The sequence below is a fragment of the Electrophorus electricus genome, chromosome 13, assembly GCF_041902795.1.
Source record: "Electrophorus electricus isolate QZ-2024a chromosome 13, ASM4190279v1, whole genome shotgun sequence".
Classification (NCBI taxonomy): Eukaryota; Metazoa; Chordata; class Actinopteri; order Gymnotiformes; family Gymnotidae; genus Electrophorus; species Electrophorus electricus.
Window position 1 is genome coordinate 6,353,231 of NC_137509.1, and position 27,771 is coordinate 6,381,001.

The 27,771-nt window shown below is 39.7% G+C and overlaps 3 long non-coding RNA genes across 4 annotated transcripts; 1 reads left to right on the plus strand and 2 right to left on the minus strand.

Moving 5' to 3' along the window:
* Positions 1-2,144: 2,144 nt before the first annotated feature.
* Positions 2,145-7,423, plus strand: LOC113585168 (uncharacterized). 2 transcript variants are annotated; one of them, XR_003411481.3, is made up of 3 exons: positions 2,145-2,353; positions 3,795-3,932; positions 4,257-7,423. It is a non-coding gene; the product is annotated as an uncharacterized LOC113585168 (long non-coding RNA). The 2 variants fall into 2 exon arrangements; XR_014115941.1 differs by having other exon boundaries at positions 5,435-7,423.
* A 1,143-nt stretch (positions 7,424-8,566) lies between these two features.
* LOC145643564 (uncharacterized) lies at positions 8,567-10,579 on the minus strand. The gene is made up of 3 exons (XR_014116027.1): positions 10,131-10,579; positions 9,853-9,910; positions 8,567-9,730 (listed from the first exon to the last, which is right to left on the minus strand). It is a non-coding gene; the product is annotated as an uncharacterized LOC145643564 (long non-coding RNA).
* Positions 10,580-16,617: 6,038 nt separating this feature from the next.
* LOC113585166 (uncharacterized) lies at positions 16,618-21,788 on the minus strand. Its single transcript, XR_014115998.1, has 5 exons — positions 21,649-21,788; positions 20,034-20,093; positions 19,745-19,810; positions 18,610-19,653; positions 16,618-17,955 (listed from the first exon to the last, which is right to left on the minus strand). It is a non-coding gene; the product is annotated as an uncharacterized LOC113585166 (long non-coding RNA).
* Between the last annotated feature and the right edge of the window lie 5,983 nt (positions 21,789-27,771).

Sequence of the window (27,771 nt, forward strand, 5' to 3'; positions counted from 1 at the left end):
GAAAGCCGTGCATTGATTACACAAGAAATATGAGTGGCCATGACTCCTGAGTGAAAGCATGTGGCATGTTTCCTTGTAACGTCATCAAATGTCAACCTCGATGTCGAAAAAGATTGTGTGGGTAGTAGAGAATTCCTCTCCTGGAAAATGCTCATCACTGCACAGTGCATTAATAAAAGCCCAGGGAAAATACTGTAAAATGTTGAAAATATTTGTATGATACCAGATTAGTGTAATTTAAAATATTCAGCAAATGGTCAGTTTAAAAAAAACAACAACTACTTATAAAACCGTTCAAAAATGACAACATTAGCTCGTGAGTCCTGGCTGAGAATGGTCTTGGTGTGAATATGCCTCTACTGGTGAGGATTTCTGAGGCACCTAGTAAAGCCTCATTCATGGGTGCTGATGGAAGAGAAACTTTTTGCTTTTATCAGGAAGAAAGCAAAACGAGAAACATAGACACAAACTGCTAGCTCTGTCGATAAGGACACTGTCCCTGAACTTCATTGCAAAATTACTTAGCCCATCATTGACAACCTTTAAATTTTCCTGTAGTTAACATATAGCCTAATCTAAAGCATGTTTTGGTACATTTTGAAGTAACATACATAAGCGTCACCTAACATTACATCCACCTATATTACTTCAGAGGAGGAGAAATAAATTAAGCACATAAAAGAAATAAATTTGTCATGTAGTAGATTTTAGAACAGCATTCATAGGACATAATTTAGATATGTACAATGTGTGCGCAAAAGAGCAAGATTAACCTGAATACAAATATAACACAGATTTGGGTTTCCTGGGCTTTAACTGAAACAACAGTAATAGGACAACTGCTGTAAAGGCTTACTGAACATATCCTATCTACTGAAACCAACCAGAAATAGATGATAATAGATAATAATAAATAACAATAATCAATATATACTTTTCCTGTCCAAAACCTATGAAAATGCTGAATTATAAACAGAATTATAAACAGATAAACAGATTATTTCATGGTTTCATAAACAGATTATTTCATGGTTTCATTATTTCAACATTCTTTACTTCGTAGATTCACTGAAAATTGTACCTTCTGAATCTCAGTCATTTTGTAATTTAAACAAGAACAGATTCATCAGAATAACATTGCCTTTTAAAATAGCAACAGTATTGACTTTGCTGCTTGAATCTCCTCCCAGATGGCCCCTTTCAAAGTAACAGAGAACCATGATGAAATTCCTTGGAAGTGGTTTAATCTAAGAAGCCATGATTCTTGGAAATATGAGCATGAGAAATCTTCTCTCAAACAAATAAACTGTATATGCCTGGGTCCCACTGTAAGCATAAATCATTTAGGTCAGACACTAAGACAACCTTTTATTACATTATTTTTTTTAACACAAGAACTAGAAACAAAAAAACAAACTTGACTAGTGTATCTTTAAAGCCTCACTGTGAGACATAAGGAATTTATTTTCTTGTTGTATAGACAGTTTTAATCCTTTTCATTGGTGGTGGATCATATTTCCATTAACTGAACAGATTTATGACATTATATAAACATTTGGTTAAATTTTTGGTCTCATTTATTTTTGAGGGCAATTTTAAATATTGCGTGAATAGGATCTTATGAAAACATCTTATTCTTATGGAACAATGTCATGACCCACATATGCTGACTTTCAGGGGTTTGCTTCACATCCTACTACTAACTTCAATGCTGATGCCACCCTATAATTCCAAATTATAATTCAGAACTCTCACCTGAAAGCCTTAAGATATCAGTTTCCTCACCAGCCTGCTCTACTTCTCTAGTTTGCTCCTTCTCTTTTCTGCATACAATCATTCATTAATATTGACATTTCTTGGGATTTCTAGACTGAAATTCAGCTCACAATTTGATACACCCATTATATGTTTACTTGTGCTAACAACCTGACTGATAGCATACAGATGACAAAAGTGAGGGTTACCTTACTAGTTACTCTAGCTAACTAAAATCAGTTGACATTATTTTCCTCAGTGGAAAGGCCGATAACTTTAAGCAGCAAAGACAAGGGCGAACATAGGAACAGGGAGAAACAAAACACGGACCGGAACGACGGAGCATATGAGGGGCGGCGAAAACGAAACCAAAGAACAGAGCAGGCTCACAAAGGAAAACAGACGCGACCGGGAAACCACGGAAGCAGGGACGCCAGGAGGGCAGCCCTGATAACCTACCGTTGTCAGCACAATGATCAGCACTCGCCTGCTCTAAGTACAATATTTGTAGGTGATGTAAACCATCAGATAGCAATCTAACTTTCACTCAGTCAAATGCTGGCATGCCTCACATGGTCATCCTGGAGACGTAGACTCAGTGAGTGTGATTCATCTAATATTATCTAATATGACTTCACTCCAAAGATATTCTATCTTAATTTGATAGAAATGAAAGAATGAAAGACATTAAATAATGGTTGAACAACAGCACCCTATTACCACACTGTAAAATAAAGAATTAAGTGGTGGTACATGCACAGGTCTGCCCCAGGCAGGATGTCAACAGCATCCATATTTACACGTACACTTATAATTATGGAATTTGGCAGATGCTCTTATCCAGAGCGACTTACAAAAGTGCTTTGTCATTTACTCATAGAATGGCTCATGGCCAGTACAGTAGGTTAGAGCTCAAGATTCCATTGAACTAGAGTACTGTTGAAATACAGGCCTAGAAGTGCAAAACACATATAAGCTCTATCTCAGACAACAATAAGTACAAGATGCATGCTAGATATTTGGTTACCCAGCAAGTTCAGGATCAATGGTCATTCTAAATATTAAAAAAATAGATAAGTCTTCAGTCTGCATTTGAAGACTGCAAGGGACTCTGCTATCCAGACAGCCAGTGGAAGTTTGTTCCACCATCTGGGAGCCAGGACAGAGAATAGTCTCGATGCTTGTCTTCCACGAGCGGATCCGTACTTGAGGTTCAAAGTACACCTAAACCCTAAATATAAACCCTAAATACTGTAAATTCTATAGCCTAAAAAAGCCTTTGAAGACTTGTGAGTCCAAAAAGGCACACTCAGTGTTGTGTCCAGGATTTTATACATTTATACAAGAGGACACTAAGCTGTGGTGCCACCTAATTTGCTAAGGCAAATCTGAATTTGCAAAATATATTAGTTTTACATGTACAATTAATGGGCTTATAGTGACATTATTGTATTGACTTCATACTTGAAGTATTTAGATTAGTTATGTTAATGCATTTTATTTGCACTCATATTGGTATAATAATCATGATTTATTTAAGCAAGAGTTGTAGTACATTGAACAATGAACAGTGTGTTCAAGAACGATAAATGGTGGGACTGACTTTAATCCTAGCTAGTGAGTGAGAAATGGATCTGTTGTGCCAGTACACTAAAATATATTGGGATTTTACATGGATGTGAAAAACGTTACTTACCTACGTCCAAACATGAAAATTATGTGAATGACACATTTGAGATCATGCTACACATGAGACTGACCCAACAAGCAAGTTTACATGGATATATGGAGTGGTGGGGTAGACATACAGAACATGAACAGAATCACTCTTCATATCTCATATACAGAGAAAACTGTGAACTTGTGAGGTTCCCAAAAAATAAACTCTGTGCATGAGGTAGGTGTTTAGAGAGGAAGTAGATGGTCATCCATCATGTCATCCACCAAAGCTCTTATGCAGCTAATTTCTAGTGTGGCTGTGGTACCTAAGATCTGAGCAATACTTGATTTGTCCATCATTCTGCTTTCGGTTGTTACAGGCATGAATGCACTTATTCCAGTGTGCGCCATTCCAGCTGCCCCAGATCAAGCCCCAGTGGATGTTGCAATTTCTTCAGTCCCTGGCGCTCTTCCAAGGTCATACTGTCATCTCTTTATCAGAAAAAGCTTAGATCACAGTAAGTAATTAAGTGATTTAAACATTGTGAAATCCTATGTGTGTACCTATGTGCTATCTGTCAAAGCTGGGACTTCTGAATTATGCTCTCGGGTTTTCTTGTCTAGGAACAAATGGAAATATTTTTCACATTTGTAAGAAATGCATTTCTTACATACATTTTCTTAAAATGTTGTGGTGTATGTACTTTGACAAAACTAACTCCTCCGCCTTTGTTTATAATACTTTTATATTTCCATCTGATTGCTCAGGTAAGTTGTGTCAATGTTGACAAAACATGGGGGCATCTGTCACAGGCTCATTCAAACATGCATACCCTCAACAGATCTCTTGAAGTGAGATTTGAACTCTGTGGAAGCAATCAGAGCTGGAGGCACAATCCCCTAAGCAATTCACCACCCTTTGACACACTATCTACCATTGGTTGGAATGAGGGGGACTAAAATGGAACTAGTTGTCTGGGTGAGCTTATCTCCTTGGCCATCTTTCTACATCACAAGTGATGACATTCAAGTGTCAATGCTCACACCTGCCAAACTGGTTCTCCTGAATGCACGAAGGTGGGTTCTGCCCCTAAGAGACAGCAGTGGAGGTTGTGCAATGGTCTCTGAGTATACTGTGTTCAGCTTGGGTGCAGCCTCTTGGCACTCTTTATATCTTTATACTTCTATACTTTATCAGAACCTGGTTGTGCTCATGTTTCAGATGCCGCGAGCTGCTTCATAGATACATGTTTGGCCTTGGCCCTCCTGCAGTCCTGCCAACTTCCCCTGCACATCTCCGATATAGCTGGCCTTCCTCTGGGTTCAGAGGAAATGCAAATGAAACCAAGTAGCCCTTCCAGCTCCAGGTTGACCCAGATCACTATCAATTTATTGCCCTGCATGTGATAGATTTGCCACATCACACCATCATTCAGCGGCTTCCCTGGCTGGAGCATCATGATCCATGTCTCTGTCAGACCTCTAAGGAGATAATAGCCTGGACTGCAGAGAGTAAGGACCTCTGTCCCCTGCTCCAGCATGTGACTACCTCTGTTGACAGCCATGTTTGATAGGAGCTACATGTATGCAGTAGGCCACCGAGCTCTCACCTTATCTAAACTGCGTCAAAGACCTGCTGCTTGGTTGCCCTGCTGCTTGGCTGCCTCATTACTCTCGCATCCAAACCCTGTCCCTCAAGGAAAGGCAGGGGTTCATTTGTTTCTCAATATCTCCAACATCCACTTCTGAACCTCCACCAGCTGCTATGAGTATTTAGTTATGCTATATGGCCTGGTTGTGACTATGGCCTCAGCAGGTGTTTGTTAATGAGATTCTGTGAGACATTCTCCACTGGTTTGTCATGGTCTACACAGGTAACATCTTAATCTACTCAGTGAAGATGGAGACACATATATGTAATGTCAGGGTAGTGTATACAAGGCTGTTAGATCAAGGCTATTGGGATGAGAAGTAGAGGTAGAGAAGTATGTTTTCTACCTAACCACTGTCTCCTTTCTAGGCTATGAACTGTTCCCCATTGGTGTGCACATGTAACCAGTTCTGGGAGGAATTTATGGAGACTCTGGGCATCAAAGTGAACCTAACTTCCAGTCACCAACCAGATTGCAAAGACCAGGTGTAGCAATTAACCAGGAACTCTGTCAATACTTGCACTACCTCTGCAAGAGTGACTGTCAGCGGTACTGGTCTTAGTTTCTCCTCTGGCCCAAGAACTCACAAGTCTATTTGTCCTCAGGACTGACGCTCTTCTAATGCTACCTCGGCTTCTAGCCACATCTCTTCCCTGAGAGATGAGATGTTGCAGTGGTTAATGAATAGTTTAATGGTAGCAGTGAATAGGCTCATATCCACCTGGTGAGGGCCATCCAGCATCAGTGGGTCCTCAGGACATCCATTGAATTTCAATTTAGCCCATTTATTTGCGCTAAATCAACAGAAAAATTATTTTAGCAATTACATTGAACTCTGCATTGAAATGTTTGTGCAAATGCAATCAACGTCAACGAAAATCAAGCAGTAAACCAATCAACAAATAAGTGATTACCATTTTGCCCAGAGAAATTGTGGTTAAAGTTTGTGTTCTGTATAGATCAGCAAGCAGTGTCTTTGGTTCTGTGGTACAGGGTCCTCTCTCCTGCTCCCACTGTTGGCCCGTTCTTATCCTGCAGCTGTTTCTTATGAACTTCATAAGCTTGACGGAGACGCACATTTTGAACACACTTGATCTGAGGAAATAAAAAGTCTTCATATTAATTTACTGCCCACTTTCTTCTATTTTAGATTCTACATATTAGATTCCTCATGAATTCCTAATGGTTCACTCATGACAGCACACCTTTAGCATTGCTTTTTGGACTGTATTCTTGAAGCCCTGTTTCACTCTCCTGTATTCAGCAGAGCTCAGCTGCAGAAGTACCAAGTTCACAGAATCCCCTGGGTCCATACTGTCCCAGTACATTGGAAATGAAAAATCTGAAACATAGAAAGAAATCATTATTGTTCGATTTAATCATGAAAATAATTATTTTATATTTAGCTTCTGACTTATTCAAATTAACTGACTAAAGTGGTCTTGCACCTGGAAGGTTCACCAATCGCTTTAACTTGGCCACCTGTCTAGACCCAACCAGGGTGGCCTGCATTTTGGTCAGATTGACCAGCCACCTCCGTCCCTGTGCATCTGTAACCCCTCTCCTGACGTTTTGGCTCTCCAGCTGATGATGGGCCTCTTTGGGCATCCGCTCCCAATCACCCCGTAATCCCAAAATGCACCAGGAGACACTGGAAAAAACACTGTCCTGCTCTTTCTCTCTCACCTACAGTGAGTATATGAGGTAAAGAATACACATTTAGACCTTCCATAATCTTAAAACAACTTAATATCACTACTATTTAATGTTATGCTCTATTAACATAGCATTTAATATATACAAATATCTAAATAATAAAATAAGAAATTATCACATTTTTCACAACTTGCCGCAGAATCGCTCTTTATTAAACCATTCGGTATAAGACCCTTCTATTTCATACCTGCCTAACAAGAGATCCTTGTATCAGCCGGATGATCTCATTCACCCCTTTTTTCAGCCACTAACTACCAAAGCATCTGGGTCACACAGTTTTGTCTCTATACCCAGGGAAGGTGCATAATTGGTAATATGGTTCACTTCCACTGCAGTGAGATGATTGAGCTCATCAGTAGAGAATGACTGAGAGGAGCACTGGCTCTCGTAAGCCTGATGAAGACCTTCACAGGCTTCTGAGATATTGTTTGCACTTAAGCCCACAATAACAAATTCAGCCATGGTCTGTTGGACTGGCAGGGACTGAACAAGAGCGCTAAGGTCTAGGGACAAACATGGAGGTTGGTGCCCTCTAGTGGCTGTGATGAGAGGTGCGAGTGGAGCAGGGACTAGAGAAGAAAGACAGAAGTGTTGTGCTAATCTGCTTTTCAACTGTGACATGATCAATATATACAATATGATCTTATAATGCTTAAATAAAATATTCACTTTGTTGATTAACAAAATGATTATTTAATTGTTGAAGTAACATCTGCATTCATACCTGTCATCTGTGTAAACATGCCAAAGATCTGCTGTGCCACTGTCTTGAATTCCAGGAAAACATGTATTTTCAGCAGAACAATGCGAATTGTTTTGAGGTGCTTAAGGTTTGTGTCTACTGTGACCTCCTTCATGCCCTGGAGTATGGACTCTGCTACCACGCGTGCATCTAGACCCCCTTTGCCTGCATGACACAGGGTGATTCCCTTTCAGCTGTATAAAGATGCATGTTTTTGCACCAGTTCAACTTTGGCATTTGTTCAGACAGTCACACGGCTGTATTTTGACTATACAGCACAGTTCCAGATATTAAGACATGTCTTAAATTATAGCAGTGACAGATTTACCTCTATAATGTAGAATAGTAGTAATTAACATTAGTTCATTTGTAGTCAGTAGTGAAAATATATATTTTCTGAATTCATTTACCTGGATAAATAAAAGTAATGGTAGAATGAAATCAAATATTACTTGAATAGATTAATAGTTGATCAGGACATACACATTACATTTCATCATAGCACATGGGTAAAATGTGTCATTACTAATTATGAATAGGCTGAGCAAAAAACACTTTACAAAATACAGCTTTAGTGTCTCTGGTTTTTCTTACCTCCTTTGCATCTTCTAAATTATGTTTAATTTAAAGGCTTTATTGGAGTAAAATACAAAGTAATGTTTCCTGAAGTCAAGGTGAGCTTACCTATTTTAAATATTTGAATGAAATCCTTACTTTTTAAAAAAAAATCTGAAAACATATTACCTTCTTCATGAATTGTGAAGCATTACATTGCAACTGACATGGATTACACTTAATTGATTTGTATTTTAAATACCTAATTTCATACATTCTTTATACTTAACCATGTTACAAATTCTGTCTACCCATTCCTGATTAGAGCATGTAAATTGGGTTACTGACCAGCACAGATGGCAGGAATGGCCACTGATTGATAACCATCATGCTCACATCTAGATGCTATGCCTTTTGTGAGTTGTTTGATGATCCATGCATCCTTTTCACTGCATACATGCAGGATCGCCTTGCAGGGGAAGTTTCCTGGTTGGGTGGTAAAGATCTCTCCTCTGCCTACTCGCGCTAGATCAAGAAAGGTCGGGGAAAGCACTCAAACATCTTTAATGCTACTTGAGCCTCTACATGGTTATAAAGCAAGAAACAATCAGATGTTGTATTGAAGGAATTTTGTTGAGGTTCATTTAAGCAATGGCAGTAAGGTTGAAGTACCACACAAAAAAAATGTGCATTGACATGGGCAACAGAGAATATTCAAGTTCAAGTTTAAGAGGTTTTATTGTCATTTCAGCTATATACAAGTACACAGCAAAAACGAGACAATGTTCCTCCAGGACCATGGTGCAACATAAAAACAACAGTGCAACAGACAACATGCTACACAAGTGCAAATAGTCCAATATAGCGCAAAATGTCATTAAATAAACATTAAATAAACAATAATAAATACAGGACAGGACAAATACAAAATACAAAATGAGTAGACAGTGTAATTTAGTACAGTACACAGTACTGGGCATATGTAAAGCGAGTTGTGCATAGCAGTCAGTGACATGCTACCCTGAACATAGCAGTCATCGGTAGCAGCCAGAACAGTTCAGAGTACAGTGCTGGTTTAGTACAGTACTCTAGCAGCAAGTAGGATAATGAGCAGCAAGTAGGATAATGGATAAAGCAAGTAGGATAATATAATCAAACTTTATTGATGTTTCAAGCATCAGCTGTTTTAGTATCAAGCTCTATCATCCCATTTGAAGCTCTCCCTCAGTATGAAGTAAAATGTGTTATTATTAAGCTCAATTAGTATGAGTAGGTTGAACAAAAACACTTTATACTCCAGTTTTTCTTACCTTTTGCTAGATCTGCTTTGACTTGTGACCCAGCAACAGTTAGGATATCATTTCACACATCTAAACAAAATTAACATTTCATAATGAAGAAATACCTTTCTCTTTTTTCAAGTATAATACAAATATTCAACATAGCTCATAATGAATATATGAAAAAAATGGGATGTAGAAAATTTGTATTTAGCATAAGATAGCACCTGTCTGCAAGTCAATAAAGTTTGTAATGTTTACAATGGCATCGGTGGATTCATTGCTGATGTCTCCAAACACCAAATAAAGCTGACATCTTCCCAGTGCGATGGTGATTTCATCAGTTTCGGAGCTTAGAGACTGAAAGACCGCTGTTGCAGCCAATGAAATTAGTTAGAGGGAAATATGTTTGAACAGGGTGAATTTAGCCACACATCCATGTAGAAATTGCAGCTACTAATAAAGTGGATGATTTTTGCACATGCACACTTACCTTGTCCTGTATGATCCACCATTTGTGCACTCAACCCTGTGCAGACTTCATGACAGATCTAACAAAAAGTCAATAGTGAAAAAAAAAAGGTATATTTACCCTTAGTGAGCACATTAACAAGCTATTACAGTGTTACATGAAAATATTAGTTTGGTATTAGAGTGAACCTTATCTTATAAATTACCATATTTTTTAAATTAATATTACATAAATGTCACTAAAGCATGTAACGTGACTATGCTAAGTGCACACGGTTTGTATATTTAACTGAACATTACCTTTTCTGAATCTGGATGCTGTGGCATTATTGCAATGCGTATGGTACTGAGAGAGCCAGTGGATCCACCCCGGCCAAACTCACCAATCACCTCCGTTAGGATATTAGTGGCAACTTTGTCAGGTACTGACAGAGCAAATCCAGGTCCAATTATTGGTATAGCAACCGAGCCCCAGTCCTGCTGCTCACAAAGTGCAAGAACACGTTCTAGTCCACAGCGCAGTGCCTATAAAAGACACCAGTAACAAACCTGGCAAATTATTATATCTGAAGCCCTTACAGCATGTCATTCATAATCTTAAACCCTTAAACCCTGTTCTCTTAGCAAAGTTCAGAGAACAATTACAATCACATTTACATCCATTATTATCAGTTTTGTTCATGTGTAGTTAATCCACCAGACTGTAGTATTCCTCTGCAAGACCTGTCAACTTTTCACTGCTGTTTGTGGCTCCACTCCAAGGCACACACTCAATGAAGAACACCCTGCTGCAGCCTAAAGGAGTCCCATCTACCTGGAGCACATCTCCAGGAGTAAGCTTGCACTTTCTTCTGGCAGTGTTAAAGTTGCTCTTCAGCTGTTGGCCTGCTTTACTCAGCATGCATTTCCCCTCACTGGTTGACGTCAGAGATGTTTTCAACATGGGGGCAACCAGGACATCAACCTAGCCAAAACAAATGTGCACTGTCTTGTTGAGGCTTAGTATGGAATGTAAGATGAAAACTAGACAAACCCTATTTAAGGATGCTGTAAACCAGCATTGCTGCTTCCACAGCTTCTATGTACTGTCAGAAAAACGTGGTGAACTGAAATTCGGACCTAGAACTTTGTTGATGGTGGTGTTTGAAAGTCTATTTTCCAGTAAAACAAACAAACAAACAAAAAATACATTGTGTAAACATGAGAAAAAAGGTGTGGAATCTGATTTTTTTTTTTAATTGGATACAATTTTACTTCATATGTGGTACTGATCCAAATGTCACATTTAAATACATTAAGCAACAACATTTTGGATAAGATCAATAACAACAAAGGAAGTTTATAGTCACTGGAGCAACAACTAAACTAAATTTTAGGAACTAAACAATAATATAATAAACAAGTAAATTTTAATGCATTTACTGGGGGATAAATCAACCCAGTCAAATTCTAAACCATATATATTATAACAGGAAATAATAAGTCAGATAATATCATAGGTCTTCTACACTGACTTGCCTTATTTTGAATTCAGAGCATATTCCCCACATATGCTGAATGTATATGTAAATACATCTAAAAAAACACAGCCTGCTCTGAGGCTGTGTAATGTAACACAACAGACAAAAGATTATTAAAAATATTCTGATTTATGCATTGAGACCTGGAAATATAAATGCAGCCAATTAATATGAATAATGAGTTATTAGTTTTACCCGCTGATCTTCTACTCCTCCAAAAACAATTTCAAGGCTCAAGGAAGGACCTGTAGGTATCTCTTGAGGGCTGGACACAGTAGTGGATAGATTAGAGACACCAGACCATGCTCTGTTTCTGGCTACTGAAGCAGGACATTGGGCATTACTTTTGAACAATATTATAACCTCAAATTAACTCTGCAACATTACTAGGGTGTGAATGCCTTCCTCTTGAAAGAACTGCAGAGCTCCCGGGCCATCTACTATAATTTGTTTCCAAATGAGACACCTAAAGACAGAATCCAGGTTTTCCTTCAGGTCCTTTACTTGACAACGTGGTCCTGACAGGTGGATGCATGGGTCAGGTGAACATGAAGCCTGCAGCTTCATGGTTGTCAACTTCACACCAACAAGTCTCAGAATGTCAGAGAACATATCTACCATTTCTGGTAAAGGTAGTTTCAAGGAGTCACTGAATTCCACATGGTTCAGCTTGTAGTCCTGCATGATCTCCTTTAAGTTAGAGACATCTTTCCTGTAGCCCACCAGTAACACTTTTGTTCTGGGGTCATAAATTGTCCCTGACTCATAGCTGACTTCCACATTAAGATATCCTTGATTAGCCTGTTGTGTGAATTGGTTCAAAATTTCCTTCAGTGTCTCTAGTCCTGGTGACTGGGCTTCAGTTGGCTCCAGTGATACCATCTCCACACACGGGTCGAGAGACTCGTCATGAGACACATCAAGACCCAGCTTCCCCCTTCTCTGGACCCCCTGCAGTTCGTGTACTGCTCCAACCACTCTTCAGATGATGCCATCTCTACCACACTTCATCTGGCACTTACACATCTGGATAAAAAGGGCACCTACGTAAGAATTCTGTTCATAGACTTCAGTTCAGCATTCAACACCATTGTTCTTCAGCATCTGATTGGAAAGTTGAGCTTACTGGGCTTGAACACCTCCCTCTGCTACTGGATCCTGGATTTCTTGACTGGTAGACCTCAGTCAGTCCGGATTGGGAGCAGCACTTCCAACACCACCACACTGAGTACTGGTGCTCCCCAGGGCAGCGTACTCAGCCCTCTGCTGTTCACACTGCTGACTCATGACTGTGCAGAGATGCACAGTTCGAATCACATTATCAAGTTCGCTGATGACACGACCGTGGTGGGTCTCATCAACAAAGACAACGAGTCAGCATACAGAGAGGAGGTGCGAGAACTGGTGAGCTGGTGTAAAGTCAACAACCTGTATCTGAATGTTGACAAGACAAAAGAAATGGTTGTGGACTTCAGGAGAGCAAGGTGAGATCACTCCCCGCTTGCCATCAACGGCTCCTCAGTGGAGATCGTCAAGAACATCAAGTTCCTTGGTGTTCACATAGCGGAGAACCTCACCTGGACCCTGAATACCAGTTCCATCACCAAGAGAGCCCAGCAACATCTTTACTTCCTTCGGAAGCTGAGGGAAGCCCAACTCCCATCACCCATCCTCAATACCTTTTACAGAGGTACTGTAGAGAGCATCCTGAGCAGCTGCATCATTACCTGGTTTGGGAACTGTACCGCCTTTGACCACAAGACCCTCCAGAGAATAGTGAGAACAGCTGAGAAGATCATTGGGGTCGCTCTTCCCTCCATCACGAACATCTACATAACACGCTGCATCCGGAAAGCCACCAACATTGTGAAAGACCCCACACACCCCTCACATGAACTGTTCACCCTTTTGCCATCTGGAAGAAGGTACCGCAGCATCCAGTCCCGCACCTCCAGACTGTGCAACAGCTTCTTCCCAGAAGCCATTAGACTCCTGAACTCTGGTTAACTCCAATTCCAATTCAGATTCCAAAATGATCACTTTTATACATGCTTATACACAGTCACACACACACACACACACACACACTTACATACATACGTACATATCTATACACACACTCACATATTGTTTTGCATCAGACTATTGCTGAAGTCAAACCTCACACAAATAAACTATGCACTCCTGTTGCAGACTTGCACATTATCCCACTTGCTGCTAGAGTACTGTACTAAACCAGCACTGTACTCTGAACTGTTCTGGCTGCTACTGGTGACTGCTATATTCAGGGTAGCATGTCACTGATTCCTAGGCACAATTCGCTTTACATTTGCCCAGTACTGTGTACTAGACTAAATAATTGCACTGTCTACTCATTTTGTATTTGTCCTGTCCTGCATTTATTATTGTTTATTTAATGTTTATTTAATGACATTTTTGCACTATATTAGACTGTATGCACTTGTGAAGCATGTTGTCTGTGGCACTGTTGTTTTGTGTTGCACCATGGTCCTGGAGGAACATTGTCTCGTTTTTGTTATGTACTCGTATATAGCTGAAATGACAATAAAACCTCTTTGAACTTTGAACTTTGAACTTGAAGTCCCTCTCCACTGGAGATGCTGCCTCCTGTAGTGCTCCTGTGGACAGGCTCCGCAGGACCAGGTCAGATCCTGTGGCCTTCAGCAAAACTGGACTGCACAGATTCTGCCGGAAACGCGTTTCCAACTTCTGCGCAGTACCGCTCGATGCCAGAAATGCTGCAAGGGCATGATGCAATTGGATCCTTTTCTCTTGAATCTGATTCACCAGCTCTTGAAGCTTTGCCCCTCCAGCCTGAACCTACTCTTCAGGACCCTTCAGAATAACAGATCTTGGTCTTTCCTGTGTAATTTTAATCTCTGGATGTTTTGATTTTATTTCTTGCTCAAACTGCTCTTTCACAAGAACATACTGCATCTCAGACATGGGACACTCTTTATAGTGCTGCTGCTGCATTTGCAGGGTGTCTATAATATTCTCCACCTCTGTACTCTCTCCAACAATCACAACAAATCCTTCTTCCTTATATATTGCAACATGTTTGGTGGATAGGAAAGTCTTCTGCTGTAGGAGCCTTATCCTTTTGGCTCCATCAAAAAATGAATTAAATAGTTCACTTGACAACACAAACTTGTTAGGATATGACAATGTACACTTTCACTTTCACTTCATCTTGTTACTTCAACAAATTTCTGCAGTTTTTTTTGTTTTTTTTTATTGTATACTGAACAAATGATTATTGCAGAACCTGTGCGACAGGTAGGAACTGTATAAATGAAGTACCTTTCAAGCGTGATGTGTCCTTTTAATGTTACCTTCCCTGTATGACTGGGAAGCTCAAGAGAGATATTTAACTCGATTTTTTCCTCATTTGAAGTACAGCGTGTCAGTATGGTTGGATTGTGATGCTACACATTTTAATTCTTGGATTGTAACTTTTTTTAATGTACTGATGAGGCTGCGGCTGTGGAGGTTTTGCGGCTCTGTGGATTTGGCCAGTACTGCGTTTTAATGTATGTGTATGTTCGGTTTTGTGATCTGCGAGCACTCCGGCTTTTCTTATTCTCGCTCCTCCTCACAGTGCTCTGCAGTCCCTCTGCTCCAACTCCTCTGGAACCAAAAACCAACCATACTGTGCCTAATGTCGTGACTCAGAGGAGACTCTTAAAGCAGGATTGCAAGTTATATCTTACTTACTTCTCCTTTTGTATTACAGAGACTGCAGCTTTTCTTGTTACTCCCTTGTAGCCTGCATAAATTTTATGCAGACATCAGAGAACAATTTAAAACACTGAATACATGCATCTGAATCTATGGCATCGTTAAGATGGTAACCTTTTCATGTGTTGACGACCACACTATATAGTGGTAATAAGATAATTCAGATCAGTTATAACCAGTATACCTTTTCTCTTTCCAAATAATCCAAGCATATATTAATCACATACATATAAGATAAAAGAGGTGGAGGGCACCAACCCATCTCTAGAATCCCTTGATCCCTGCACTTTCTATAATCAAACCCAGTCAGCAGTATGTCATTCTGCACACACACACACACACACACACACACACACACACACACACACACACACACACACACACAAAAACCAACAAAAAAAAAAAAATCATTTGGTTGAAGCACGGCGATGGTGGGTTCAGGCATCATGCACTGTCAGGAACAGTGCTCTTTCTGTATTTCAATAAGATCTGTGCAGCTTGAACATACTGCTCTTTGTTGTGTATTTCATTGCCAGACAGAATGGACAGATTTTTCAATAACAGGTTTAAAGATGCTAATTAGAAAGATGAAATTCAGATTACCAGCTTTCACCAATTTCTTTCAAATATGGCATGAATAATCTTTTCATGCTACTGTCATTACATGGAATCATCTTCATAATATTTTTGATGTTGATTATACACTTCTTTTCAGCCCAGGCTTGAATTAGAAGTGTAGCCACTCAATTTCTGTCCTTGTCTTCCAAAAAAACTTTCAGGGAATTTCCATTCCTCTCGACAATGCATTGTGAATTTAATTTTGTTGAATTGGACATGACTTAGGTCACTCAAGATTTTGCTGAGTGTGAGTAGCCACCCACACAGGATGTCTGAATGTAGGTCATCTGCACCTTTAAAGAATAGTGATATGTAAGCATCATTCTGAAAAACAGCTCCTTTGAACTTATTGTTAGCTTCTGTAGCCTCCTTCTCAGCCCTAGTGCAACAGCCACCCCTTTCTGCGCAGTCCATCCTCTCCACATGCTCAGAGAGCAAACCCCAAATCAAGAGATCAGTGTTAGATGTAGTCAGCACTTAAGTGCTGGTGGGGAGCAGTTGGAAACTGGCCGACTGCTTCTGGTGATCATGAATATGGCAGAAGAAAAAAAGAGGAACAGAGACTCATAAACAACATGAGTCTGACCAGCAATTATTATAACTAAATGTTATTTCACTTGAAGCATACAGGTTAATGGCCATTCTAGCTGATTAGCTGTGAGGGCTTAATACATCAGAATGCAGATGCCTAGCAAATCCCTGCACTCTTGTGATTTTCTTAACGAAATGGGGTGGGTTTCCCAAAACATTTGTAACACTAAGTACTTTATAACCTCGTACTTAAGAACATTCTTAGATTTAGGAGAATTTCCAGAAACCCTTCATAACTCATGTAGTACTTAAATGTGTTTGTAAATTTAAGAGTTTTCAGACCCATTAGTAACTTATTAAGTAACTTGGAGTTCATTTGGAGTTTACATGCAATGCTAATTCAAAAAGGAAAAAAAACAGTTCTTTAAAAAAAATTCACGCTGGTTCTAAGCACAACAGCACATTTGTATGAAAACATTAATGTTTATTTTCGAAAATGTAATTGCATTGCTTACACAACATCAATACTCCACACCATTCAAGGCTATAGGTTGAATTATGTAGTTAGGTAGGCCCTCTCATCGTTGTCTGAGATCAGGCCCATGACAAAGGTATCGTCAGCAAAGTTGACAATGATGGTGGAGCTGGAAGTGGCTGTGCAGTCGTGGGTGTACAGTGAGTAGAGCAGGGGGCTTAGGACACAACCCTGAGGAGCTCCAGTGCTGAGGGTGAGGGTGGATGAGGCACAGTTGCCCACCCGTACTGATCGTGGTCTGTCTGTTAGGAAGTTGGAGATCCAGTCGCACAGGGATGTATGCAGTGCTAGATCCTCCAACTTAGTAGTGAGTAGGGAGGGGATGATAGATAGATAGGATGATAACTTGTGCTGTTTGTAACTTGTATTCAGAATCCAAGCATCAACCCCATACTTAGATCAGTGGAACGGAGTCTGAGGACTGTTATAACCAGTATACATTTTCTCTCCAAATAACTCAAGCATACATACATTTAAGATAAAAGGGTAGGTTGGCACCAACCCATCTCCAGAATCCCACGGTCCCTTCCCTTTCTAAAATCAAACCCAGTGAGTAGTATGTCATTCTGCATTCACACACACACACACACACACACACACACACACACACACACACACACACAAAATTTGGGTGAAGCAAGGTGATGGTGGGTTCCCGCTTCATGCATTACTGGAACACTGCAGTTTGTCTTTCAGTTAGATCTGTGCCTGCAGCATGAACATACTGCTCTTTGCTGTTTTTTTATGTCCAGACACAATGGACAGTTTTTTTTTTCAATTACAGGTTTTAAGATGCTAATTTGAAACAGATGAAATTAATTTGTTTCAAATTAGCATCTTGAAACAGGTTACCAGATTTCACCAATTTCTTCCAAGTATGGCATGATTAATTTTTTCATGCTGTTGTCATTACGTGGAATCTCCTTTATAATATTTTTGATGTTGATAATACACTGCTTTTCACCCCAGGTTTGAATCAGAAGAAGAGCCAGTGAATCTCTGTCCTTGTCATCCAATAAGCTTTCAGGGATTCTCCAGTCCTCTCGAAAATGCATTAAGGACTTCATTCTTTTGAATTGGGAATCATTTAGGTCACCCAAGACATTGCTGAGTGTAAGTGGCCACTCACGTAGATTGTCTGAATGTAGTTCATGGGCACCTTGAAAGAACATTGATATGTAATAATACATCAGCTTAATACATCAGAATGCAAGAATACTTATAGTCGAGGTTATACTAGTCAAATAGTCTAAGTTGAAAATGACTGAATTAATTTGATTTTCTGGCAGGGGATTCATGTTAATAAAAACTGCAGGGCTGCCAGTGGATGTTGCAGCAGAAGTATGGATGATTCATATGATTATTTATGTTTATAATATCATATTTAAATATTTCATATTGAGCTCAAATGACATTCCCTAATTTTTGTGAGCATTTTCAATTGCTGCTTGACATAATACAGCTCCTAGTACGTGGATATCATGCAAATTAAAATACATTCTGAGTCTGAATGGTAGATAACTAGAACTGCTTTATCTAAATTCATCCCCCACAATCAATTATTTGAGCTGACCTTAAGTCTATAGATAATTCTGAGGTCTGAATAACAGTGTGTGCAATTTTGAATATGGTTCCGAATATGGCCCTTAATACATACAGTGTATTTAAGAATGTTTTAGATAAAATTTATTATTTACTTCAGTAATAGCATAGTTTAAAACAGCAAAAAATGACTGTAATTTAAGAAAATTAGTTAGGAATTATTTAAAAACATTTTTAATATGTTATTTATTGATAAATGTACATAACTTACATGATGGAGGCCGTTCAAATAAGTTTGTGGGAAGCCTCTGTGTTTTATGTGACCAGGCCATAGTATTCAGTTCAGAAGGTTGTCCTTGGCCAGAGCTTTGATTGTGTGCCTCTACTATTGTTTTCAACTTGGAAAGTTCTTCATGTAAACGACATAATTCCTCATCTTTTTTTTCACAGTCAGTACATCTGGAGGACACCACTGAGTTGAGAAGATTGCCATTCTGTGTCTGTTGGAGCTGGGTCTTTAACCTTTGAAGATCATGTTCTCTCTTCTTTAGAATATTTTGCAGTCTTCTAATTTCTGCATTTTTAGATTCAATCAAACTCTGAGAGCTGTGGTGACTGCCCTTTACTGACAAACTTGTTTTGAATTCTTTTAGAGATTTTATTTTATTTCTAAGTCTTTCTATTAATGATTGCTGCTCTTCCAGGTCACCATTCCCCATTACCTGATCAAACAAGGAAAATTTAACAGGTGCATCTTTGTCTGCAATGAAGTACTCAAGAGTTTCGATCAACTCTGCACTCTGTTTTGTTGGCATACTGTTGTGAAGAACATGATACCTTTTACCACATCTCTCTATTAGTTCAGAAAGTTGATTAACATGGATTTGATCCTTAATGGTAATGTCATAAAGTTTTTCTCCATGAGTGAAGATCACTACTGTATGATCCCAAATTTCTTCAGTAAGAAGGCTTTCTAGTGTCTTTCGGGTTGTGTCTGTGATAGTGGAATTTACATCAAGTGCTAAGAGTACTGCATGAGGTCCTGTTTCAAAGTTTGACTGCACAGAAGTTACAAGCTGTTGCTTTGTTCTTTTTTGATTATGAACAGATACAGACAGGTCTCCAGTCCACCCAGGGACACGAATCAATTGAATTCTCCTTCCAAATACTTCTCCACTCTTTTTTACACGGTACTTAGAAAAGCGTGTCCAAAATGAGAAGGCATTGTGTCGAAGGATAACATTGGCAACTGTATTCTTCCCAGAACAATGACTACCAATGATCACAAGGTTCAGCTCATTGAATAGGGGAGGATCTAAAAGGTAAAAACAACTTTAACTGAGACATTGGGAATACAACAATAAACATGTGTCATAATAATTTTAATAATATTACATGGCTCTTACCCTCAATATATTGGCCTTTATGGTTGATTAAAGGTATTAAAGGTTGTGCATCATCAACTTTTCTTGCTGCATTATAAAAAGACTTTATTTGCTGGTGATCTCATAACCATTGGATCAACAATTTTATATTGTTATATAAAAGCTTCTAATGTGTGACAGTTACTTCCCTACATGCTATGTTTTTTTTTTACAACTTGGTTATATATAATATGATGTAAATATATATGTAATATTACTATGTAAAATATTTTATCCTACAACATAGAGCATAAATCTGAAAAAAGCTCACAATTACTGCATCCCATTTTGAATGACACATGATCTTCTCCACTGATATGCAACACAGATCCTGAAATAAAACAAGAAATAAAACGTTTTAATAATGTTTTGTAGGTCAATAATTACTGAATTAATTAGGTTTCTTAAAGTTTTACAATCATTCCCTGTGCGTAGCTGAGATATTTTTGTTTTGAGACCACATTATGAGTACAGTAGCACACTTATTCAGTCTTATTCAGTGACCACCACATAGAGTGATAATGATCTAATGTTGTATTTAACAATCTGTGAAATTAATTACTGCAGTTTGTATCCTCCTGCTCAATGTACAAACTGACAACTAAAGGAGCAGTAGATAAAGCAATTGACAAATCAAAAAGGAAATTATTACCCAACTAACACATTATAACAAAAAACATTTTTGTATGCATTTTTTAAATCACACAATTAATAAAATGTTTTATCAAGTCATTTGTTTTGTTTAATTTTGTTTAATTATATATTTAGATTTTTTAATGCATTCATTTGTTGACATAATAATTAATTTATTCATTAATTATTGATTTGTCTATTTAGCAATTAATTATTAAGTTGCACAAATGCATCCTCAAAGAAGAATCTAATACTCCTGTGTTTCTAAGAAAATTATCAAAGTAAGAGCCATAAAAATGTAAATGTATTCCTCCTGCCAAAACCCACTGTAGATGGAAGCATTATAGCAATATGACAGATAGTATGCAAACCACCCTCCTCCCCACTAGTACTAGTTCTTATTCTTAGGCTATGTAATCAAAGAAAAAAAAAAGTTGCGCTTACAAGTTTGCATCCCATATCTTTAATCTGTCACTGTAAAGTGTGCTGCAAAACCAGCTAGCAAATCATCTAAAGTTATTTTGGAAGTTTGGTCTGTAGTCTTTACTATTCATTCCTGCATAAAATCTGTGTGTTACATCTATATCTTTCATGAGAACTTCTATGAACATCTAACTTCTGCATGTTCTTATGGAACTGATGGTTGTGTGGTTAGTCTAGAGGAGTACATCAGCATTAGTTTCATAATAATGTACATGACAAACAGTTTTAATATTAACAGTACAGGATGTTTTTGTGCCTCTTCGCATGTAAGCAAGAAGAAAGAAAGGAAGCTTCCAGAAGAGTCAAACTGTGACATCCCCTAACAGGATGTGGTTTGATTGTTCTTGTTTGTAAAGATAAGTCATAGACCGCATGGCATGACCCTTGTTTTTATTGTAAAACATTAAGATTATGTAGTATGTTAATTCTATAGCATATAGAATACATCTATAGTGTAGTTTCTATAGCATAGATAAAGAAATGCTAATTTTTATAGCATAGATGAAGACGGAACAGCCACATTCATAGTTTTATTAATAGGTTTTCAAGCCATAGTATTATAGCCTTTTGAGGGCACATTCCTTCATCTTTACAGTAAACGAGATGACAGAATTCATATTTTGTCTAACATTAAAGCATACAGCAAATACCTGTCAACAAGTGTTATCCCTTGCCATTCTGAATAAAAATGACTTCATAGAACTTGAAAGATCATTATTAATGTTAAATCCGAACAGCCTGAGCTCTATTTAGTTGCAAATGTTACTTACATGTCACAGAAAAATCACTTCTTCATGTTAAATAAAAATTAAGTAAGTAAAAAAATGAAATGTAAAATAATGTGCAGTCTATCTGTAAATGACACCTCCTGTTCCAAAACAGGAAATAAAATGCTGCAGTATTTGTTCTGTAAAAGCATAGTGGCTTGCTTGAATGAGCAAATCAACTCAGCCCTTTCTGAGCAGCTGTTTTAAAATAGACGTTCTCAAGACAAAACTAATTTGCATTCATCACTGTTAATCCATATTTCATAAAAATCAGACTTTGATTTTGATTCAACAGAATATTTTAATTACAAAAGAAATGAAAATGTCATGGTCAAAAAAATTATGGGGTCCTTAACCCAATATATTGTTGCACAGCCTTTAGTAGCAATCACTGAAAACAAGTTATTTCTGTATCTCTCAAAGAGACGTCTTTGCTCTTCCTTTAATTCTCACTCGGTGAGGTCTTGTCTCATGATAGACTACAAGCATGAAACTCATCAGTGGAATACAGAAATGGAACGCAAGCAAACTCCACACACATACACACAGATATGATACAGACACACGTCTATGATATAGAATTCACAAAACAAAAACATCCAATTAGCACTGTGACAAGGCATCAGTCACCACATTTTCAATACCCTTCTTACGCATTGTAACAGGATAGCGGGGGGAGATCAAACAGAGGCCGATTCTGGTAGTAATTATGCTAATGATGGAGATTTATTTTCTCTCAAAAAAGTCCAGTGACACAGGCATGATGCCATAAGCAGACAAAAAATAAATTCCAAAAAAAAAACCCCCAAAGAAAAATAAATAAATTCAGTCATCAACGCCAACAAAAAATGAAACCAAAATAAGGAAACTTAATGTGCTTCCAATTATGGAATTCAATCAACACGTCTCTCCCTTACATTTCAACGCCACTCATATTCCATATAATCTTCGCCCCTTGGACGGCCCATTCTAGATGCATAAATTATTAAATTCATAATATTTCTCCCGTATGGTTCCAAAATAAAGGCTATCATTTAAAACATTTTCCCATTATCCAAAAATTATCTTATTAAAATAAATATACCAAATAAATGATCTAAAGACAGAGCCATTAATCACAATTTTATCCTCCCCCTTCTATTTGGAAAATTACCTGCTCCAGTAACGTGAACCAAAACTATAACTCAAAACAATTACAATTATTTTACAGAACTCCAGGAAATGGCAAGTTTGTTCCCTCTGATAGCGGTGTAATTAAAATAAAAGACTTTTAGACCTCTATATTGTCCACATTATCCCTCAAAAAGTCCATGACCTGATTAATGGCTCCAGGCCAATTCTACACCAAGAAATTATATGGCTGCATAGACAAATATCAACACGTAATCCTTGTGTTAGAGTCATGCATCTTCTCCAGCCATTACAATACCCAATGATCTGTTTCCAACACGAAAGACCTCCACAAGAGATAATGTCTCAGAGAGTCTAGTGCCCACTTAAGGCACTCTTGTTCAACCATAGAGTACCGCTTCTCCCTGGGGAACATTTTTCTGCTCAGGAAGGCGATTGGCCTGCACTGTCCGTCCACTTCCTGCAACATTACTGCTCCCAGGCCAACTCCTGAAGTTTCTGCTTGTAAAATAAATGGCTGAACAAAGTCTGGGCTGAGCAACACCAACTCCCCACACAGTGCACCCTTCAAATCTTGAAACGCCTCCTCACACTGCTCGGTCCTGATCACTTTGTTCGGGGCTGAAGCCCAGGTCAGATCTCTAAGGACAGAAGCTCTCACAGAAAAAAATTTAAATAAACCTGCAATACCAGCCCACCAAACCCCAAAAAGGACCTCACCTTTTTCTTAGTTGTAGGTTGTCTGCAGTTGCGAATCGCCTCCACTTTTTCCAGTTGAGGACGAATTACCCTATTTCCTATTACGAAGCCCAAGTAAGTGATCTCTTTCTTGGCTAGAGCAAATTTTTTTGGATTAATGGTCAATCCTGCATCCATCCCAGTACCTGTTTAAGATACTCACAATGCTCCTCCCAGGTCTCACTAAAAATAACAACATCATCCAAATACGCAGCAGCAAATGTATCAGTGTCCTGCAGCACCTTATCCATAAGTCTCTGGAAAGTTGCTGGTGCTCCCTGCAAGCCAAACAGAATAACCATAAAATGATAAAGTCCATATGGAGTCCTAAATACAGTCAACTCCTTTTTTGCCCTGGCTGTCCATTAACCAGAACCTTTACCATATTCTCAGGGGTTTGTGTAGACTGTGGAGTGTGTGGCCTAGGCGTATAACAGATGGCTGTATTTTTCACTTTCCTTGCTTGACAGTATGGTTTGGTGTGCCCCTTCTCCCCACAACACCTAACCTCCAGCTTAATGGATTTATCTAACTGCTTGTTGTATGCATTCAGTTTACTCTGAACCTGTCCACAACTTTCACCCCCCCCCCGCCAGGCTTACTTGCCTATTGCCATTTGTACTTCTTCATGCTGAGATGTAGACTTCCACCAGCCTGGTTGCCTCCTCTGCTGTTTCCGGATCATGCCCTTTAAGCCACACTGTCATATCTGGACTCATCATCCTCATAAACTACTCTGGAATCAATTATTCCGATATTTGTTGAATCGTTCGTTCCTCTGGCTTAATCCATTTTACAAACAATTCTTTCAATCTCATGTATAATTCCCGTGGAGTCTCATTAGGCTATTGTCACGGAACGCTCGCCTCCCGTGAGGCACGTGGTTTGGCCAGCCACGTGCAGTGGGAGGACTTTCATTTGTGGCCATGCCTGCACACACCTGTACTTCGTTTTGTCTGTGTGTATTTAAACTCACGTCAGGGTGTGCAGCATTGTTGGTCATTGTCGATGTAACATGTTAATATAGCATACTAATGTTAAATGGTAGTGTCATTATTACATGTATTCCCTGTTATCGTGTCTGTTTATTGTTAACCGTTTTATGTTCTGATTCTGTAATGCGTGTGAGTGCCGTTGTGTTTATATGTTTCCATTAAATGTGCGTCCCTGTCAAGGAAGTCTGTGCGTCCTGCTCCACGCCCTTGGGCACTCGGGCAACGCCACATTACAGAATGACCAACCACCACAGGAGGCCAGCTCACTCGGCTGAGGACGGACTTTCTAGTGGGAGGTGTATGGGGACTTCCCGCACTGATGCTTCCTGGATCCCAGGAGATTGGGGAGAGGACCGCGACTGGTGTCCAGGTCCACTCCGGAGGAGGAGGGGACCACCCCCAGAAATTTCTTGGGGGGGGCCTGGGGCTATTGAGCCTGGTCCGAAGAGGACCGATGTGACCCACAACAACCGTAAAAAGGGCAGTTGGGTGGAGCCAGCAGGATCTCCAGAGAGCAGGGCTGAAGCCCGAGTCCCTTCCTTTCAGCAGACTCTCCAGCGAGTATGGAGGGGTCTGTCCAAAGCCTCAGAGGCAAATCGCCTCTGGGACACTCCTAAAGCGGCGGGAGAGAGCAGGACCGTTCAGGGGAGGATCATGGCCTGAACTGGGGCGGACGTGCATCCCCGCGTGACCGTCGAGGCCGAGGACACATTAGACAGCGCCTGCGCGGATTGCAGGTGCTGCAGCACCACAAGATATTTACGCTTCTGTGTTTTTGAGCGCTTCACAGCACGGGGAAAACGAAGGACTGACCCAAGAGAGGCAGACACACTGCCATTCTCCCTGTCTGGTGAGGGTCTCCCAGGGAGGAGGTTTCTAGCCCGCCTGTTGCTGGGTGGGCACCGGGCGTGGCTGCAATTTGTTTTTGTGAGTGCGTAGCAGCCCGGAGTTCACTATCCCAGAGAGGGAAGCACCGGGAACCTTGCACCCCAGGAGGGGTCGTCATTGGGGAATGTCTCCCCCCAGCTTGTCACAAGGAGCCTACCAGACTGCCCTGAAGGAAGCAGAGATCCTGCTTCCCTCCCTCCTGTTGAGGGATCTCCTGGGCCGTCGGTTCCTGGCTCACCTTGCGTTGGGTGGGCACCGGGCATTGCCGTAGCATGTGCGTGTGTGTATGTGTTTGCACACGGCAGCTCAGGGTTCACAGGCCTGGAGTGGACGTGTCGGGAGCCACGCCCCTTGGGAGGGGGTTCTGTGACAGGATGCCCCCCCCCACGAGTCACATGGCATGGCCTGCCGCGTGAAGGTGGGTTCACCCATGTTTGTAGCCACACCCCAGTGAAGGCATGCACTTGTACGGGGTTACGTGTTAATGTGTGTTTGTCTATTTAAACCCCCGTCAGTGCGTGCCTCAGTGTTGCTCATTGTTTGTCTGCTGATGTATGTAAGTGCGTATGTTGTCATTTGTTGGATGTTTTATGTCAATAAATGTTTCACATCGAGGGAGTTTGTGCGTCCTGCTCCACGCCCATCGGCACTCAGGCCAGTGACAACATTACAGCTATATTTCCATTGCCTGGAAGCTTTGCCTATAGGTCTCTGCACAATTTTCATATTTCCTTAAGATCACTTACTTCACTTTCCTATAATCATTTGTATCATTAATATCCATAGCAACATATGCACTACGAGCCTTCCCTGTAAGCAGAGGAACCAGTCAAATGGCCCAGTGCTCCTCTGGCCAATGGCATGCAGGCTTTCAAAAGTCATTAAGAAATGCTTTATATCATCCCCTTCAACTAATGGATGCAATTTTGGCTCTTTAAATTCCACTGGCGGTAACACCTGCTTTGGTAAAACAGCTCTACTACTAGCTGGTTCGCTTCCTCGTTCACTGGACGTTGGAATATTATTTTACACCTGCCCCTGGAGCTGTTGGAACTGGTGCTGCATACTTCTCCATCACTGCTCATTTCTTACCTCAACTTGCTCCATCTTTTCATCCTGTGCTGCCTGGTTTTGAACCAGCACTTTCATGAGGTTTGCCAGTTCCGCTACGATACTGCTTATGCAGAATTTCCTGGCTTAGATTTTGTGAAGCGTTCTGTACTGCAGCTACCCCTTGACTCTCCGAAGAACTTTGCACAACCTCTTGTTCTAACTCCAGTCTTTCTACTCCATCTCTGTCTTGTTTGGACTTGGGTGGGATCCTAACCTTTGTCATCCTCTGTTATAGCATAGGTTCCTATGAACGCTCTTAATGTCCACTTCTTAAGTAATATAGCAGGACCATGCCTAACCTCCTTTAACGGAATCACTTCTGACAACATTTAATGGTAACAGGATAGCGGGGGGAGATCAAACAGAGGATGATTCCGGTAGTAATTATACCAATGATGGAGATTTATTTTCCCCCAGAGAAGTCCAGTGACAGGGCCATGATGCCATAAGCAGACAAAAAAAATTTAATTCCAAAATATAAACAAAGACTACATTCAGTCATCAACGCCAAGAAAAGATTAATCCCAAATAAGGCAACTTAAAGTGTCCAATTATGGCATTCAATCAACATGTCTCTCCCTTACTTTCCAACGCCACTCCATATATTTAATCTTTGCTCCCTTAGACCAGACCATTCTAGATACATAAATTATTAAATTCATAATATTTCTTCCCTATGGTTCCAGAATAAAGGCTATCATTTAAAACATTGTCCTATTATCCAAAAATTATCTTATTAAAATAAATATACCCATATCCAAACATAGAACCATTAATCACAATTTTATCATCCCCCTTTCTATATGGAAAATTACCTGCAATAACGTGAACCAAAACTACAACTCCCCCTCAGTTCTGGGCATGATTCTTGACTCGTCCACTTACAACTGCTGAACAAAACATGTAGGTACATGCTTTGAACCCAAACTCCCATTACCTTATTACAATAAATACATCTATATCTACACATATACATTAACTTTAGTAGTTATCTACACAGTCAGTTGACCACCCTGAACAATGTAAGACAATTACAATTATTTTACAGAACTCCACAAAATGGCAAGTTTGTTCCCTCTGATAGCAGTGCAATTGTATTGTCCACGTTATTCCACATGAAATGGGCCAGAGTCCCGTTACATGCACTATATCTAAATTAGAACCCTGAATGCTGATTTGCATTAGCCATGCACTCAAGGAACACTAAGGGGTTGTGATCAGTGTAAAGAGTAACTTGATTAATACAGCCACCAAGGTACAC